Here is a 20425-nt window from a genome sequence, read left to right as displayed (position 1 = left end):
ATGATCCAATGCCTGTATTCTGTAACCCTGTCCATATGAGTAATATAAGAAAGTGAAGATAGCACGAGAGAGAGAAAAGAACAAGCAGATTCTCTAAACTATGTCTGTAAAAGTATCACATCTCTGCTAGAATATGTGGAAATTGATAAAGTTGAAAAGAGAAAACTGGGAGAAGAACTGATAGAATGTCAGACCTTTACCAACATTAACTAGATTATTCAACATCGCTGTCTGAACTCAGATATCCCCATAAACACAAGCCTATTAATTCAGAGAAGGGAAGACCAACTTTCATGAGATATTAATTTTCTGTGAAATACACTGTTCTAGTCCATGACTATATTTAGTCATCTTGTGGATACTTTTCATGCAACATTAGTAAAAAGTTATCATAAAAGAGTACGTATATCATTTTTAGCTGCATATCAGACCAATGGGACAAGAGAATATGTCAATATGTCTTTTCATGTGTAAGGATAGGTGGCAGTAGGTATAGTTGCTTTAAGCCTAGGAAATTGAGTGCTCACAACCTGGTAATAGAAAAGAAATCTCTGAACTCAACTTATACATCAATTCCCACAGTCTCCTGTGCTTCAGGTACTTGCAAAATCCTGCCATTTACTGAGACATTAGATTTCTTCCCAGAGGTATAATTTTAAAATAAATGAATAAACATTATCCTGATGCATGGTGCAGAAGTAATCAGACTGTGGCTCTCTCATCAGGAGTGATTTACCTAAAAGTATGTCTGTCTGCTGGGGCTATGAGTTGTTAAATAGGACATTTGACTGGAGATGTCAAAAAGTCCTATAGGCAGTTTTCAAAGAAATTCTAAGCTGGCTACTATACTAATTGGTCAATTATACACTTTACTCATAACTTTCTCATCCTTATTTCTCACCAGCTAAGTCACACTTTGCACAGCCTACAGACCTCTTGAGTAAATCTTAACACATTACTTACATCTATCCAGTTCCAATGTGAGACAGTGTATTTCATCAATATGCAGATTTTCTATATGTCAAACCCCTAAACCTACATAGTAGGCACACAACAGATTGTTTCACCTCTGAAGGAAGAAAATTATTCTTGACTGAGCACTACACAGTTAGAATTGCACAAAGTCGAGGACATTGCACTGGGAATGTCTTGACATTAATGGTGTTTTTTCTTTAACTCAGGGAGGTTTAGTGTAAGTGAAGAAAGTCTCCAAGGACAGAGCAGTGCCATATCCTTCTATTCCGCCAGGCCAAAATCTGTCTTCAGAGTAATGAGTGCTTTGTGGAAGGTTCTACAAAATGGCCCTTAGCAAAGCAGAGTTACTCAGGAAATGATAAATCAAACTCCAAATTACTTGAACGCAAAATGAAAGAATGCAGAGCAGTGCTACTTACAAAATTAGAATGTAAGAAATATCCTGCTGTCTCAGAAGCAAGGGACATCTATTTTGTCCCTTCAACTGCATGCAGTTGAATGCATTAGCAGATGACATTTAGGAATATGCAGAGCATGCAGAACTGGTCACTGCCTGTTCTCTATTCTCTTCATACTCCTCTGGCAACAATAATTGTGTTAGGGTTGTTAGAGAATATGCTGCAGCCTAGTTCTATTTGCATTCTTGGATTTGCTATCCAGGAATTTACCTACCTCCTTGAACCTACTGATGTTGTCAGCCCTCAAATATTTTCTACAACAGCAAGTTCCATAAATTTACGGTCTACTGCATAAGCTACTTTATCTGTCTCAAGTCAGCCTCACTAGTTTTGTTAAATTTTTCCTATATCTAGTGTTGTGAGTATTGAAGGGCAAATTCCACATTTAGTTTTATGCTGTCTCATGACTTTCTAAAGTCATTTCCACAGCAACAGTTTCTTTACTAATATTTTGTATGGAATCTTTCCGAAGTTGTTTCTGTGTTGTTTTGTAAAGCCAGTTCTTTGTTCACAAAATTCCTTTTTGTTAAATATTTGACTATATCCTGACTTTGGCAGGTAGAGCCAGTAGTTACCTTTACAGATGTCATATGGTCCCTTTTGGAAAAGACTGTGTCTGTGCATATGCTCTGTCGTCTTAATTTATTTGACAGACTCTTACCTGTGAAAGAAGTCAGGAGAAGCCAGCCTCATTGGTCTGTGTTTTCAGGAGCTTCTCTAAAGCATAAGTGTAGTGAGATATACACACACGCACACACCCTATGCTGTGTTGTCAGGATGTCTTAATTTCACCATCCTAATACACAGATAACCCACTACGTTCAGCAGGATTTAAACATAAGCTACAAGATATTTCAGGTTGGATGTTAGGAAAAATTTATTCTCCAAGAAAGTGGTCAATCTGGAACCAGCTGCCCAGGGAGGTGGTAGAGTCACCATCTCTGGAGGTGTTCAAGAAAAATTTAGATGTGGTATGAAGGGACATGGTTTAGTGGGGAATATTGGTGGCAGGTGTATGGTTGGACTGGATGATCTTGATGTCTTTTCCAACCTTGGTGATTCTATGATTATATGATTCATTGAACAGGAATAAACAGAGCATATGTTTTAGGGTGCTGCTGATCTACAGCTGAAGAGCTTACTCTAGTGTTAATAATCTGAGTTAAATCTGAAGCCTCTGAGAACATGGCACAGTTTTATAAAGATTGCATATTAGAAGGAATGGTTGGACACATTGTGGGGTTTTTTTAGAACATGAAAACAGAGAACAAGCACCTGTAAAATGTTAGCTGACCTCCTCTATTCTTTGTGTGATACACACAAAGCCACTCCTGAGGTCTTCAGTAGGACGTGTAAACTGATGAATGAGTATAATGTTACATATCATTAATTCTTAATGATCTTCATAATAATTTCAAAAGTCTTGCAAGAAACAATGCTTGTCAAGCTGAGCTTGCAAAACTGATTTGAAAAACTCTTCCTAAAAATCAAACTGAAATTTTATGCTGTTCGTGAAGTTGAATTCTAGCAGAAATGGGTAACCGAACCAAACACCAAATTAAGTAAATATAGGAATTCTACAAAAAAAAAAAAAAAAAAAAAAAAAAAAACTTTCCAAACTGGGTTTTGTACTATCAGAAAAAGTTGGCCTTTTTATCCACAACTCCTGTCTGATCTAGTACTAATGGAAGATTCACTAAATTATCTTCATAAAGGTCAAAATGCTAATTAGGAGATTCTCTTCAGTGATAAATCAGAGATGTGGAACAAGTGATTAGATCAGCTTTTTCTGGAGTTCAATTACCCTTCTCTTCATTTTTAAAACATTAGAAAATAAGAACTGAATTTTGTAACATTAAATAGTTCTTTTTTAATTGCATAGAAAACAATCTTGGAGTTTTTCCATAAATTATAATTTAATGTACTTTTTTTTTTAAACAAGTGACAATAGTATGTATTTATTAGTAATAATGCAATTAATGGCTACACAATAATTTAATGCATATCCTTCAAGTTGGTAAGTGCACTAATAATTTAAACTATATGCATCTAAACAAAATGTGTTTGTCTAAATTACATGGAATTAAAATACAGCTTTACATAAAGAACAACCAAAAAGATTAAGTAATTTGAATGAAAAAATTATTTAATCAGACTTGTGGAAAAGGATCTACCGAGAATTTACAAATAAATAAAATTACAGAGAATTTACAGACTCACAGGGGTTGGAAGGGACCTATGGAGATCATCGAATCCAACCCTCTTGCTAAAGCAGATTCCCTGAAGCAGGTTGTATAGGAAAGTGTCTAGGTAGGTTTAAATATCTACAGAAAGACTCCATCACCTCTCTGGGCAGCCTGTTCTGTCCTCTGTTACCTCAAAGTTTTTATTCATGTTCAGATGGAATTTCCTGTGTTCCCATTTGTGCCTGGTGCCTCTTATCTTGTTGCTGGGCACCACCAAAAAGAGCCTCACCTCATCCTCTTGGCAGTCAATCTTTGGAAATGTGTAAACATTGTTAAGATCCTCTCACAGCTTTGTCTTCTTCAGGTTGAACAGTCCTGGGGGTCTCAGCCTTTTTTCAGAAGGGAGTTGCTTCAAGCCCTCAATCATGTTTGTGTCCCTCCACTGGACTGTCTCCAGCAGTTCCCTGTCTTTTTCAAACAGTGTGCCCAAATCTGGATGCAATATGAGATGTAGCCTCATCAGGGTAGAGCGGAAGGAGAACCTCCTTCAGCCTGCTGGCTGTGGTCTTTTCAATGCAGCCCAGGATACCATTGGCTTTCGCAGCCACAAGAAACCTCTGCTGGCTCATTGTCTACTGGGACACTTAGGTACCTTTTTGCAGAGCTCTTCCAGCAGATCAGTCCATAACCTTTACTGATGCTTGTGATTATTCTTCCCCATATCTCATGCTCTATACTTGCTCTTGTTGAACCTCATGAAGCTCCTTTCTGACCAGCTCACCAGCTTGTCCAGATCTCAGTGAAAGGCAGCACAACCTTCTGGTGTGTCAGCCTCTCCTCCCAGCTTTGCATCATCTGTAGACTTGCTGAGGGTAGACTCTATCCTTCCATCCAGATCATTGATGAAGATGAACAATACTGGACCCACTACTGACTCCTGAGGAATATCACTAGCCACAGGCCTATGACTGGACACTGCTCCACAATATTCTGAGCCCTGCCATTTGGACAGTTCACAATTGAATTCACTGCTGACTCATCCATCCCACACTTCTTAAGCTTACATTAGGGGTGTTCATAGAATCACAGAAAAGGGTTGGAAGGAACCTTAAGAATCAAACTCCAATCCATCTATCACAGGCAGGGTTACCAACTGCTAGATCAAGTAGTAGATCAGATTATCCAGGGCCCCATCCAACCTGGCCTTTAGCACCTGTCAAAAGCCTTACTGAAGTTAAAGTAGAAAACATATATTGCCCATCCCTCATCTACTTAGCTACTCATGACATAGAAGGCTACAAGACTGATCAAGCATGATTTCCCCTGAATTAATTCATGTTAACTACTGATAACCTTTTTCTCTTTCTCTTGCTTGGAAATACTAACCAGAATAAGTTATTCCATCACCTACTGAGGTTCAACAGTAGACCACAGGGCCAAATGCAAGATGATGCACTTGGATAATGGCAATCCCAGATACGTGTACAGAATGGATAAAGAACTCACTGAAAGCAGCTCAACCAAGGACTTGGGCATCTTGATGGATGAAAAGTTGGACATGATCCAACAGTGTTCCCTTGCAGCACAGAAGATCAGTTTTATCCTCAGTTACATCAAAAGAGGGATGGCCATCTGGGGGAGGGAGGTGATTTTTTTTCCCCTTTGATCTGCTCTTGAAAGGCTTCATCTGGAGTACTGTGTCCAGGCCTCAGACTGTTAATGTACCAGAGATGTGGAAGTGGGTCCAGAGAAGGGCTACAAAGATGATCAGAAGGCTACAGCACCCCTACTACAAATAAAGGTTAAGGGAGCTGGGTTTGTTCAGCTTGGAGAAGAGAAGGCTCTGGCAAGACCTCACTGCAGCCTTCGGATATTTAGAAAGATCTTATGAGCTGGAGAGAGACAGTCTTCTTACACAGGATGCCCTGTCCCTGAAAGTGTTCAAGGCCAATTTGGATGAGTCTCACCAAGTATCTGATCTAGTGGTAGGCAACACTGCCTACAGCAGGGATGTTGGAACCAGATAATCTCTAAGATCTTTTCCAATTCAATCCATTCTATGAGTCTATGATTCCCAGGGATAGAGGTGAGGCTGACAGGCCTGTAGTTTCCCAGATAATGGTTTATCTATTTTTCTGAAATAAACAATAATTAAGAAAACATTTGTAACAGTTCAATAAAATGAAATAGTATCTTTTATCATTCTAATTTCCAAAACTACTCTAAGACTTGCACTATATACTGCATATGTGTACTACTGGACAAAAAAAATCTTCCTGAATTCCAGAACTGCAAGTGAGTTGTAGTAAATACTGTAAACATCTTTGGCCTAATGACAATACCATTTAATGTAAACTGTTACATTAGCAGCAAGTTCAGTAAAATGGCAGGGGTGGAGAGACAAACTTGTACACCAGCGGTCTTCATCTCACTGTAAGGATCAAAGTGAATTTATTCATACTAAAAAAGTGTGACAATCAGTAATGATGCTGTATCTTTAACTAATGTTTTTCTGATGAGAGACTGTGTGAAACAGTCAACATTTCTCATGAAGTTTCTACACCTAATATGGAACAGAACAGTCCAGTCTGTTCTTAAAAGAAAGATGTGTACCCATATCTTGAAGTCAAACCATGATAATTTGATCAAGTACTCATTTTTCAACTCTCCTAGGTATGGTAAGCTGTCAAGTAACATGTTCCATTAATACTTTCAGGGTACAAATTCTAAACACGTATTCATACAAACTCTACAGATTTGGTCTTATACATAGGTATATACAACATGCAAATTGTGCAACAGTTTTATTGAACACATACATGCTCTCCCTGACACCTGAGATAAATGACAAATTTAGAAGCTTAATGAAACCTGACATTTTTTTCTTAATGGATTTAATCTTAATTTTGGACTATGTGGAATTAAATGTGAGTACTAAGCAAGTACATTCCTGGACCAGTTTTAGATCAGCCTACAAAAACATACCTATTAATTCCAGAAAGGTATAAAATATTCATGAACAACTACGTGCTAACATTTGAAAGAGTATGAACTCAGAAGACAAAATCTGAAGAAACAAATAAGATTTTTATTGATGCCATTCAGAGAAAGTAATAAGCCTGAGACACAGAGAAAAGCCTTTACTTGGCATATGGGGAGACAACTTTGCAAGGACTGACTCTGAGTTAGGCTATATCTAGCTGCATTACCTAAAGAATACCATAAAGAATGATTTCCACTTCACTTTGAAAACACATTGTGCCCAGTGATTTATAGTCCCTTTTTCATTGCATATCACCACTAAAGAGATATGATTCTTCATCAGGAAAAGATAGTAGACTCAGTCTCAGAGGAAAATGGCAACATTCAGAACTTCACATCTAATATGGTGACATGTCAATTTTTTAGTGTATTTTAGCATGTATGATGTACTTTACTTAATCTGTACACAGGTTGTGTAACCGACTCAGAAAGCTTATTCTTAGAGCTGTACCAAAACAAAACTGATATCTTTACTCCATGCCTAGGGTGAGGACAATAGCCTAGCTGCCTGTGAGCCAATATGCACCTTGGTGAATATTGGCCAATGTAACCTTGGTGAAGGTCTGATGTGCGACTTTGGCTCAGCTGACTGAAAAACAAAAATAATAAAAATAACTTGCTATCAAGTACATAAGCTGAAGATTAGACTGTGCCCTGATCTGGATATCTGGCACTTTGTGCCCTGATCTGGATATCTGGGCTGACATGCAGCATATCTCCCCAGAGATCGAGGTGGAGACAGTTAGAGAGCTCCTTCTCCATCTGGACAGTCACAAGTCCATGGGACCGGATGGGCTTCATCCTAGGGTGCTGAGGGAGTTGGCGGGGGTGATCGCTAAGCCGCTCTCGGCTATCTACCAGCGCTCCTGGTTGACTGGAGAGATTCCAGAGGATTGGAGGCTTGCTGATGTGACTCCCATCTACAAGAAGGGCCGTAAGGAGGATCCGGGGAACTACAGGCCTGTCAGCCTGACATCAGTGCCAGGGAAGGTCATGGAACAAATCCTCCTGGGAGAGATCACACAGCTTGTCCACGGGATCAGGCCCAGCCAGCATGGGTTCATGAAAGGCAGGTCGTGTTTGACCAACCTCATCTCCTTCTACAACTGGGTGACCAAACTGGTAGATGAGGGAAAGGCAGTTGATGTAGTCCACCTAGACTTCAGCAAAGCCTTTGACATGGTCTCACACAGTATCCTTCTGCAGAAACTGGCTGCCCATGGCTTGGACAGTTTTACACTCCGTTGGATAAGGAACTGGCTGGAGGGCCGTGCTCAACGGGTGGTGGTCAATGGAGTGAAGTCCAGCTGGAGACCTGTTACAAGTGGTGTCCCCCAGGGGTCGGTACTGGGGCCCATCCTGTTTAATATCTTCATTGATGACTTAGATGAAGGGATTGAGTGTACCCTGAGTAAGTTTGCAGATGACACCAAGTTGGGAGGATGTGTCGATCTGCCTGAGGGCAGGGAGGCCCTGCAGAGGGATCTAGGTAAGCTGGATCGCTGGGCTGAGATGAATGGGATGAGGTTTAACAAGGCCAAGTGTCGGGTTCTGCACTTTGGCCACAACAACCCCAGGCAGCGTTACAGGCTTGGGGATGAGTGGTTGGATGATTGTGAAGAGGAAAGGGACCTTGGGGTGTTGGTTGATGCTCGGCTGAACATGAGCCGACAGTGTGCCCAAGTGGCCAAGAGGGCCAACGGCATCCTGGCCTGCATTAGAAATAGTGTGGCCAGCAGGAGCAGGGAGGTGATCATCCCCCTGTACTCAGCACTGGTGAGGCTGCACCTCGAGTACTGTGTTCAGTTTTGGGCCCCTCACTACAAGAAAGACATTGAGGCCCTGGAGCGTGTCCAGAGAAGGGCAATGAAACTGGTGAGGGGTCTGGAGCACAAGTCTTATGAGGAGCGGCTGAAGGAGCTGGGATTGTTCAGTCTGGAGAAGAGGAGGCTCAGGGGAGACCTCATTGCACTCTACAACTTCCTGAAGGGAGGTTGTTTTGCAAAAGGGTCTGGCCTCTTCTCCCAGGCAAATAGTAGGACCCGAGGAAATGGCAAGAAGTTATACCAGAGGAGGTTTAGGTTGGATATTAGGAGAAACTTTTTCTCTCAGAGGGTGGTCAGGCACTGGAATGGCCTGCCCAGGGAGGTGGTGGAGTCGCCATCCCTGGCAGTGTTCAAGAGGCGTCTGGATGAGGAGCTACGAGAGATGGTTTAGTAGCTTGTGGCACTGATAGGAATGGGAGGGTGGTTGGACTAGATGATCTTGCAGGTCGTTTCCAACCTTGTGATTCTGTGATTCTGTGTAATAGTCAAGGACTTTAGGAAAAGATATAACTGTAAAAAAGCAAAAAAAGTCGTAGTAAAGTAGAAAGAAATTGGATGACAGCAACTCGCAGGAGTGAAGATCAGACAGTATCAAGTGCAAGAAAGCTAACCTTCCTCACTTGGCTGCTGCCATCTGCATACAGCAACTTATCCAGTGCCTACATTAGAGGTGGCAAACATACAACTTGTACTTAGCTTATCACATTAGCACATTCAATCTACTCTGCATATTAGCCTAAAAATAATTTGTGTGAACGTGATTTTTCAACAATCCTGCTTCTGTACAGGAAAGGATTCCCAAACAATAGGTAGGGAAAAAAGGAATGCTATGGGACCTCTGCCAATGGCAGTGAGTAAAAGCACTTTGAAGGGATAGTATGTTAAACTGATATTTAACCTTCTCTGAATCTGTGTAGACAAAATAAGGACAAACTCAATTAATTCCAAAAATGTGGTAAAATCTCTACATGCCTAAAAATATGTAGAAGTCCTTTGATGAATGTTGTGTGCTTAAAACATAAAACTGATAGCAAGACATAAACTCACTGGTATTATATCACTAACCCAGTACAGAAGCAGTTTTATGAACTGAACACTGAGCAGACATACGTCACAGGTGTGCCAAACAAATGAGCTCTAAGAAGATTTACAAATGCTGAAGTAGAAATGATAAACATAAAAACAGACAGGCAAGCATTCTGAATGAGACGAGATGTACTAACTCCTCATATTTGCCACAGCTACTCATATGTTTTCTAAGCTTAATGTGGAGTGCCTCCAGTCCAACAGAACTTTTCTCAATAACTCACACTTCTAACTCTTAAATCAATTCTCTCCTCACATTTTGTCAAAATGAATGTCTCGAGGCCTAGAAATTCAGTCTTTAATGACTAGTGCTGCCAGCCATTGATAGCAAATATCTGCTAGGTGGATGGAAAATATCAATATGATTTCATTTGAACCAATCAAGAAAAGAACATATCTAGGTTTTAATGGATCTGAAGCTTCTTAGACATCTTTTGGAAAAGAATACAGAAACCAAATGTATGCATTGATTGGGCAAGAGACATATGACAGGATACCTCCTGGTATTCTCTGATTCCTTTTAATCTGTACACTCACAGTTTCCTTCCCTTGAAAACTGAAATATCATGGAAGAGACCAGAAATATTTCTGGATGGAAAAAAGCTCTACCATCCTCAGCACTCTCAGACCTGGCAGGGGAGGCAGAGAAATACTGGCTGCTTTAGGCTAAGGCATGTACTACAGGGTCTGCTCATCTTAGTACTGATTCTCTAAATCCTGTTGAATCTAGATGCTTTGAATAGCCTAGATATATATGTACCACCACACCCCTTACTAGACTATTTCTGGATGTGAATGAAGGTTTTGAGGCAAGCAAAATACATAGGACCTCCTGTCTAGTAAGCTAAACTCAAAATACTGAGACAGAACAAACTACAAAACAAAATAATTGTGTTTCTTAAGAAAACAAAGAAAAATAATTACTTACTGGATCAGATAAAGGGTCTGCCTGGTCCCCTGTCTTTCCACAGTAATTGCTACCAGGATACCAAAGAAATAATTGTAGACAGGGGTATTTGATGTTTCCAATAAAGCATTCTTCACATCCTACTACAAGTAAGCTTTCCCAAACCAAGAGTTATCTCACTCATTTAGCAATTCTCTTTGGATTGCTATTCTATGCCCTTGTCTATTCTTGCCTGCAGTCTTATTACTTTTAAGCATCCATGTAGTGCTGCCACAATTGGTAGTACAGAGCTATTCTTAGCTATGTAAAGAATCATCTGTTATAAATTTTGAGCTAGGTTTAACAAGTTCCATTTATTCTCACTACTTGCATTGGAAGGGAACATAAACAATTAATAATAACCTATTTCCTAATGACATTTATAATTCTGTAGACCTTTATCTTATCCTCCCTAGTATTATATGCTCCCTGAGTCATCTCTTTTCAAGATTGAAGTGACCTGGATTTTGGTCATGTATCTCTGTTAACTTTTTCTGAACATTTTCTAGTTGAACTACTATATTTTTGAGATGAAGAAATGAGAATATGGAGAATGCTCATGTGTCAGCGTTCAAGATATGGGCAAACTAGGGATTCTGCTGTGTTACAATGGTCTTTTCCTCTATCGTTCTTTATACAGTCTGTATGTCATAATATTTGATTTTCTTTTTCAACTGCAACTGTGCACTAAGCTGATATTTTCACAGAATTTTATTCCATCAGGATCTTGCTTCTGAATGGAACAATCAGCTTAAAGCTTTACATGTAATTCATATGTAATTTCATGATTACTTCTCCATTACAGTTATCCATAGTGAATTTCATCTGCCACTAATTGTGCAGACATTCTTGACAATTTTTCATCAACATGTATTCCAGCGCAAATCTGTCCACTAGTGATAGTCCTTGCTTATGAGTCCTGCTCTTCTCTCCAGTATTTTAATATTTTTAACTACTCAAGTGAAGGAAAAGGAAGAACAGCAGGATAATAACAACAGATTTGAAAAGAAGTAATTAAGAGAATCTTAAGAATCAGAGTTATGTTTCCATGGGAAGTGTTACACATATGTTTCTATGGGTGTGACTAAAGATACCAGACTTGAGCAAGGCCTTCGATGTGGTCCCCCACCACATCCTTATCTCCAAATTGAAGGGTTGTGGATTTGATGGGTGGACCACTCAATGGATAAGAAATTGGTTGAAAGGCCACAGACAGAGGATGGTGATTAATAGTTCTATGTCCAGGTGGAGGCCAGTAACAAGCAGCATCCCCCAGGGATCTGTCTTGGGACCAGTGCTCTTTAACATCTTTATCAATGGCATCGACAATGGAATTGAAAAATCTCTAGAATCTCTAAAATCTCTACAGCTTAAGTAGAATGATCTGTTCTGGATCAGTGCTTTGAGTTTGAGGAGTTTTTAAATAGGAAACCTGATATCTCTCTATTATACAGATATCTAATGAAAATGTTTAAATCTTCCTATGCACATAGTCTTAAAGGCTTATAAACAAAAGCCCCAAAGTAAAAGTAGTCTCATAGCTACTGAAGTTGCTATAGGAAGAGATGCTTACCATTGATTATCTGAAATTAACTGTTTAATTGAGTGAATTTGCCTGGTTGAGTAAAACAACTAGTATAAGTATATTACAAGTATTATATTATAATTATATCTAAGTATATTATATCCTGCTTTTGGTTCACTGCCCTTTCTTGAGCAAGCTACAACTAATTGTAATGACTGGTTTCATTCTTCCTGAATTTGTGAGAGCAAGCAAATTTTACTTTTACATTGTCTTCCACACTGATTGAGAAGCGAAATAGTTCTCCTTTACTTCTTTCCTTTCAATCTCTGAACTGTAATCCAATCTGAACATTTGTATTAAATGTTGGCATTAGCATCCAGCAATACGTGTTGTTATAAGAATGCTTACACTGGTTTCAGAGGAATAGTTTTCAATAATTTTGAATAGTTCAAAAGATTTATTCTTAGAAATCAATGGGAAACATTTTCTCAGCCTACAGAACATCCTGAAAATTTTGTCCTTCTCATTCTGTCGGAATTCTGTTGAAACAGGTTGGAAGTCAAACGTTTCGTCTTCAGTATCTATATATCAGTAGCTTCATGTCAATTTTTTCCTCATGCTTCCATTAACTACCTTAACCACTCACTAGCTGACTATTCTGCAGAGTGAAGAAAACTATTTTCTATTCCCCTTAAAAAAAAATTAGTGAGATTTGATATATTTAAAGAAGTACATACTAATTAAAGCAGACAAACTTATCCCATAGTCCAGAGACATTAATGGCTACACTGGGAGTAGAATAACAAAGTTCAGTTCTTTCTTCTATGAGAGCTGAATGACAGTTCCCTGCTGCTGCCACTTCTGAATAGGCTAGCTGCTATTTCTGCCTTGCCTTTCTGCTTACAGAAGTTGCATATACAATACATACACACACACGTGCACGGAAAAAGCTATCACATTTCATGAAAATGCTTTATATGAGAAAATTTCACACCAACTCTTTCTTTCTACTGCTGTTAAGTAATAGAGTTATCATTCAGAACAACTTCCACAACTCTATGGAAATAAATATAATATCCTTTTCATCTGCCACAATACTTTCCCCACAAAAACCAACTACAAGAGTTATAACCACTAGGTCAATCTCTTTTCTGAATAAAAACCCAGATGAGACAGTTGATAATTCGCAAGCATAGATAAAAATAATTTTTGAAGATAAGTAACTTGTTCTTAATACTTCATGCTTACTAATATACACTATAGTTGCTTGTGTTTCACTTTTTTTGCCATGGAAAATTGAAAGTTTAATACATATGTCAATATATATTGCTGTCTTGATGTCTCTGTAATATTCTTTCTACATCTAGTGATGATGTTACTTCCTACATTGGCAATGAGGCTGACAGGCATTTATTATACTGTGATTTTTTTCTGGTTTATACTTGTCTAAATAAATGATGTCAGTAACTCATGCCACTGCTGCAAATATACTATTAGAGGTGAGCCAGTTCACTGACTTAAGATACAATGTAAAACAAGTAAAAAAATTATTGAAATTATGCCCAGGGTAATGTCTATTACTTCTTCACCATGTGACAATGAAATCCTCTTCACAATTAGAGCTCTATGAGACACGTTAGTAATTCAGCTTTAAGTTATCTTCTTAACTATTTCTGTTGTTCTTGCCTTTGTGACACAGCTCAAGACCTGACACAGGGAGAGACATGGGTTTCACAAACAAAGCAATGATGTAAGTATGAGTACTTCCTGTAATGCTTCTAGTTTATCACAGTACCCACATATCCCCATACCTCAGCTTTTCTTCCCCATATGTGCCTAACTTATCTTAGAATCTTTCAAACTTCTTTTCTAAAAAAGGTTTTGATTTTTTAAGCTTTTCTATTTCACTTTTGCAAATGTAAAAAATTCTATTTTTCTGTATATAGCAGATCCATATATCAGATTGCCATGAAGTATCTATGTTTCCACTCTGTTCAAAAAGCAAAGATGCAGTGATTATATACAAAAAGTTTACAGAAGGCCAAATCAAAAGTATGCATGTCCAGAGGAGAGCCACAAAGATGATCAGGGGCAGAGCACCTCCCCTACAAAGACAGGCTGAGGGAGCTGGCCTTGTTCAGCCTGGAGAAAAGAAGGCTGCGGGGTGACCTAATTACAGCCTTTCAGTACCTAAGGGGAGCCCATAAATAGGAGGGGAAATCAACTCTTTGAAAGGGTTTATAACTACAGGACAAGGGGAAATAATTTTCAGTTGAGGGAGGGAAGATTTAGGCTGGATGTCAGGGGAAAGTTCTTTTCAGAGAGAGTGGTGAGGTGCTGGAACAGGTTGCCCAGAGAGGTTGTGGATGCCCCATCCCTGGAGGTGTTCGAGGCCAGATTGGATGAGGTCTTGGGCAGTCTGGCCTAATATTAAGTACGGAGGTTGGTGGCCCTGCATGTAGCAGGGGTTTGGAGATTCATGATCCTTGAGGTCCCTTCCAATTCTAGCCATTCTGTGATATACATATAAAACACATAAATACATAAAAACATACATAAAAATTGCTGTATTACTCCAGTCCTTGATTCTGACTTGTGTTCTCTTTTATTCCTCATAAGATAGTGAAGAATCAATTACAATAAGCGAACATTTTGTTATCTCTGAATCATTGTAGCCACGGAAGTTGACTCTCTTGAAAATTTAAAAAATATATATGTTTTCTTTCTACGGATTTTTTCTATCCTTACCCTTATTCCTGAATATAGGAACACCAACCAAAATCCTCTTGTGTTAGTTCCTCATCTTCATTAACAGCGCTGGAATTTTTCCACTCTAGTGTTACCACCTCAGCTGGAAGCTGTCAGCACAGTAAACAAAACTAGTTTGTTTGAGATGGATTTTACATTCTGTTCTACATACCTCTAATTTTACATTGTCAGCTCCAGTGAGGATCTGTTAACACATCTGTGGGTCACAGAAATCCCAGTGACCCTTAGAATTCTAGTGACATAACATAAGGAAAATATTAGGTGCTTCAAAGCTCAGAGTAACTGCTAATAAAGTTGAGTTACTGAAATCCTTTAGCAAATATCTTATTGAGTATATCTTTGTGCCCATGCTGGCAAACCTTAACAAACTGGCTTTACAGTGAAAGCTATATATTTTCTCATTTACATCCAATACAGTTACAACCTCATACTGTAATTATGGACAAAGGACCATGATTTCCCTGCAGCATGTTATCTACCATTGCAACTTCTTACTGGATGTTGATCCAAGTATTAGTTTCTGTCCCTTGTTTTCTGATAGCTCATATATTTGCACCTTACATTGATGCTAATGATACTAACGTAACTGATATCTCTAGAAAACCTTTTAGTTTTCCCACTTGAGCTGTTGATCCTTGAAGTATTTAGAGTACAAAAGCCTATGAAAACTTTGAAATCTGTAAAAAAAAAAAAAAAAACAAAGTAAGATAGGAAAAATTGAAATAGGATTGATCCTTGTTTTGGATTATTTAATTGTTAGACTGGAGGTTTTGAAAGAGCTGAGCTATCTTTTTTCCCCTTTCATTTGTTACTCATTTATTCATTCTAATTCTGTTGGGAAGAAGTGGATACAAAACAAATATCTCTCTAAGCTCTGCAGTAAAATGTGTACTGAACTAGATACATTCTATCTTAGAATACAGATTTATGATACGCATTCTCATAACTATCATATTTTTTGTTGGAAAGAAGGGTACAGGATGACAGTTAGGAGAAACTATGGAAAATATAAGTGCAGCTTTCTCTGATCCTCCCTTGTTATTTTCATAGACATAACATCACATTTATTTCATTTTCATTCCAATCACAGTTGTAATACTTACAGGTTTGTTGGCACTTGATCTCGTTCTAACGTGGTAACTTCCAAAAGAATCTAAACCATACTTGTTTATCATAATGCTCTTCAAATTTCTCATTGAATAATTAATGAACATACAGATGTTATAATTAATAAATAACAGAACTTTGACTAAACAGGCTATTACAGCAAAAAGAATAGATAAAGGACTTACCCTTGTCCTGGGCTCACTAAAAGACTCCAAAAGGAGGCAACTCCAGAAAGACATTCCTCACCTCTCGTAGTCAGCTCTTAAAAGGGTCTAGGAGAGGTGCAGCCAGGCTCCACCCCTTCCAGCAGCACAGGTGAATTGCCTTCACCTGTGCTCCCAGGGCTGACTTATTGCTCACCTCAGGTGATCAATCAGAGGTTCAGGCTGTGATTCAGCAGTTCCCACACATTCATATAAAAATACTTCTAAGCCATGTGAACAACTGGGAAATCAATTGTATGATTGAACAATATAGTTACATATTTCTCTATCATGAATTTATGATATCTAAAAGTCATATAAGATTACAATATTTAAAACATGTTCTTTTTGCTTAGCTGTTAGTGTTGTCTGTTTGCAGAACATTCTATGCATATTTGAGTTTAAATATCAATTCTTCCCAAGCAGGTTTTTTAAATATGGTCTTTTTTAATAGTGCAGAATATATTGACTAGTTGTTACAGTGCAGTTTTTCCCACTGTAGATACCCAGCTTTGTAGACTCTCATATCTATTGTCTTTACAGTACAGGAAGGCTGATCACGATTCTAAAAATGTGCAGACAAATAATCTACAGAAAACTAACACCTGCAAACATTTTGTCATGTGGTATATCATTTATACATACCTATGTGTATATACATGTATGTACACATATAACAATTTATTTTCTCATCTTCCTCAGCACTCTGAGACTGTCAACATTTTTTACTGAAGAGAAATTACCTAAGGCAAAAATTCTGCAGTTATTTCCACATTGTAATAAACAAAAAAAATCTATGTTTACTTCATGATTTAAAATATAAAAAATAAAGCACAAATTCTACCACTTTGTACGTAAGCAACCAATGCTAGCAACAACAAAACATCAGACACATACAAGTACATATCCAAACTATGTACTACCAAATCACGTATGAAGTAGTACTTAATTCTTAATCAATGAGCTGTAAAATTGCTAAGCTGCCTTCAAAGTTATCTTAGTCTGCTGTTGTCTTACAATCTTACATTCCTCTCCTTTGCGGAAATGTACATCTCTGATTCATCTGTAAATACCTCAGAATAGAATAACATAGAACAGTTCATTTGAAAGGGACCTTCAAAGATTGTTTACTCCTACTGTTGGGCCTCTTCATGACTAACCAAAAGTTAAAGCGTGTTATTGAGGGCATTATATAAATGCTTCTTGAATACTGACAGAAATGAGGCATTAAACAGATCATTAAAAAAACTGTTCCATTGTTTGACCACCATCATAGTAAAGAAATATTTCCATTCTGAACCTCCCCTGGTGCAGCTTTACATCATTCCCTCGTGCTCTGCCATTGGTGACTGGGAGAGACTGGCACCTCCCTCTGCACTTCCCCTCCTCAGGGAGTTGCAGAAAACCACTTGGAATCCTCTTTTCAAACTGGACAAACCAAGTGTCGTAAGCCTCTCCTCACCGGAAATGCCCTCCAGTGCTTTTATCAGGTTTGTTGTTCTCCTCTGAATGTTCTACAGCAACCTTACCGGATTTGTCAGATTTATAATGCCACTGTCTTCAGAGCTCTCTATCTACTCCTTCAGAAGTGAAGTTTTGGTTTCACTACGTAATGACAGATATGCCAACATTAAAGGCTGTACAAATTCAAAAATTTTAAAGGCGATTTTATAAAACTTAAAACAGATCTTCATATCTCATTGTCATTAAAAAGAAAAAAGCTATCTGCAAAACAGTTTCTGACTATTTTCAAAACAGATTATGCCTTCAGTTTAGCATGCTATCCCTCTAAATTCCCTTTTATTGCAAGTAAATCTCATTATGTTTTCCATATTGTTGAAGTCTGATTACAGCAGTGCTAGGTATACAAGACAGATAACATTTCTTGTATATTGTAGTATCTTTTATTCAGACCAGATGGAGGAAAAGCAATCAAGTTCCTGGAGCACAAAGGTCATTTTCAGTTTTTGGGTGGTCTGACTAGAATATCTTAGCTCATTTAGGGACTTTAGTGAAATCTCTGCATCTTTCATATCAGACAGGTATATCTGTACCTGACATTGCCTCTCAGAATTTTTTATGTTACTTTTACTTTTGAATCAAATAGGTTATTCTTCTAGATAAGAAGAACAGATTGCTACTTTCTCCCACTAAATCCTAAAAGTGTACCAGCCCCTCTGTGTCTGGGTTACTTCCACCCTTCTCTAGTTTCAGCTTTTAAAGGAAAAAGCCTTGGCTTGTGTACAATATTTGTGATGTAACAAACTTTAACATCTTTGATAAAGAGTTCTATGTTTTCATTAGAATTTCCCCATGAACTTCCCATTTTCTCCTTGGATCCATCCTCCTGTTACTTTTTGGTCTTCCAGACTAAAATAAAGATGTTATAAAAACATGAGATCAATAAAAAGCTTTTTGCATTCCCCCGAAACTGTTTGGAGTTAGAAGCTTTTGGCTCAACCACTCTTTCAGGTGAAATAGATATTCACCTTTCCAAATTGAGAGAGAGGCTGAAATCTTGAATATGTAAATATGTAAATTAGATAATTACAATTATCTGAGTGTCCAGTGACCTCAGTAACTCCCCTAGTCCTACACAGAAAAAAAAAAAAAATTACTTTGATTTATCTTAATAATGTAAATCTATTGTAATCTTAGAGATGGGTATGACTTCTCATGGTATGTGGGTTGAGGAAGGGTTGACAGATTACTGACAATTAGAATTTTACAGCCAATTCACAGTACTCAGGCAAAATCCTCAGTTTGTAGCTTACACCCTTAATAAGAAATTTTTCACATAAAAATAGGTTAATATCTCAATATTAATCACTGTGCTGTTATATATTTGCTGATATATTAAGCCACAGTGCACAGTCCAAAAATAAAGGTTCACTGAATATTTAAATATTAAAATACATAATAAAACATCAAAAATATGTGTTTTGTTCCATTACTAAATTAAAAAAAAAAAAAAAAAAAAAAAAAAAAAAAAAACAGCATAGCAGTAATGCACTACTGTTGTCCAAAAGGCAGATCCATTACCTGGTGTGCAGTAATCCAATCTCACACACACAGACGACAGAGATGGGAAACTGACTTATTGCAAAGTTGTGCAAGGTTGAGCGCTTGGTGGTCTTCCACAAAAATATCATAGCCCAGGATTTTCTCAACGCTGTTGTATTATACTGTCATTTGGCCACTAGCCCGATTCAGTCTCCAGCCTAGAAATAGCTAAAGATGGGGCTGATCTCCCTACCTGAAGGTTAGCTAGACATACTATTTAACTACATCTTTAAGGCAAGGCTGAACGGGGCTCTGGGCAGCCTGGTCTAGTGGTTATCAACCCTGTCCACAACTGAGGGATTGAAACTAGATGATCTTTAAGGTCCTTTTCAACTCAGGCTACTCTATGATTCCTTGATTTTTCAAGATGCTTCTATATTCAAATGCAAGTTTAGTCATTGCATTGTGATTAAGTGTTCTACTTAATAACTTTAGCAGTTTCCTGGATGGTCATCCTGACATAAATATTTGCTACATCTAAGGACACATACACAAAGATTTGTACAAAGATAAGTCCTTACTGACAGCATTACTCATCATTCTAATAAAATGAAATTTTATGGATATTTGCTGTGAATAAAGCAGGATTTCAGGTCATTCGTGGATTAAAACTGAAGCAACTGCAGAGATGAACATCTGCTGATCTGGACATTGGACTGCAGGTACACAAAGTTTTTAGATAAGAACAAACACAATTTTCTTCTGCAACTGCATTTTCTACCATATTCTTCTATTACATTTATTCTTGTTTTATTTCATAAGACTAGCAAGTAAAACTTTGAGTTTCTTGTGACTTTATAATCCACTAAATTTTGCTACTAATCCTCTTAATTATACCTGTTGCAAACACAAACACTCCTCCTAGGCAAATTCTTCATGTAACTCTTATGGAAGGCTCATGAAAAATTAATATTATATGTTCAGAGCAGTTATTAGTGAAGTGGTCAGTAGGATTGTCTTTGGGATTCTGCCAACGTGGCAAAATCCCTATCAGGCAAGATTTTTTTTCTGATAGCAACCTGGCTGACAGTGCTTCAGGATTGTTCTGGGACACAGCCAGACAAAATAGTTTGATGGGTCTACTCTGCTCTTCTGAGAAGACTGCAGACTAGCTTAATATGCTGGAGGATAGAAGTCAGAAAAAGTTCAAGATGAAAATTCATACATAGCTATTAACTACACAATTTTTCCTGAGGGAAGTCAACAGAAAAAGTACAGAGAAGACACGGGAACCCATGG

General features: G+C 38.0%; 1 long non-coding RNA gene across 1 annotated transcript; it reads right to left on the bottom strand.

Moving 5' to 3' along the window:
• Positions 1-13335: 13335 nt before the first annotated feature.
• LOC122177203 lies at positions 13336-16147 on the bottom strand. The gene is made up of 4 exons (XR_006177978.1): positions 16106-16147; positions 15396-15490; positions 14793-14902; positions 13336-13751 (listed from the first exon to the last, which is right to left on the bottom strand). It is a non-coding gene; the product is annotated as an uncharacterized LOC122177203 (long non-coding RNA).
• Positions 16148-20425: the final 4278 nt, after the last annotated feature.

This window comes from Lagopus leucura, unplaced genomic scaffold (genome assembly GCF_019238085.1).
Source record: "Lagopus leucura isolate 7727_CA_CO unplaced genomic scaffold, USGS_WTPT01 Super-Scaffold_100001, whole genome shotgun sequence".
Taxonomy (NCBI): Eukaryota; Metazoa; Chordata; class Aves; order Galliformes; family Phasianidae; genus Lagopus; species Lagopus leucura.
The sequence above is the reverse complement of the archived record's forward strand: the minus strand, read 5'-3'. Positions and strand labels throughout refer to the sequence as shown.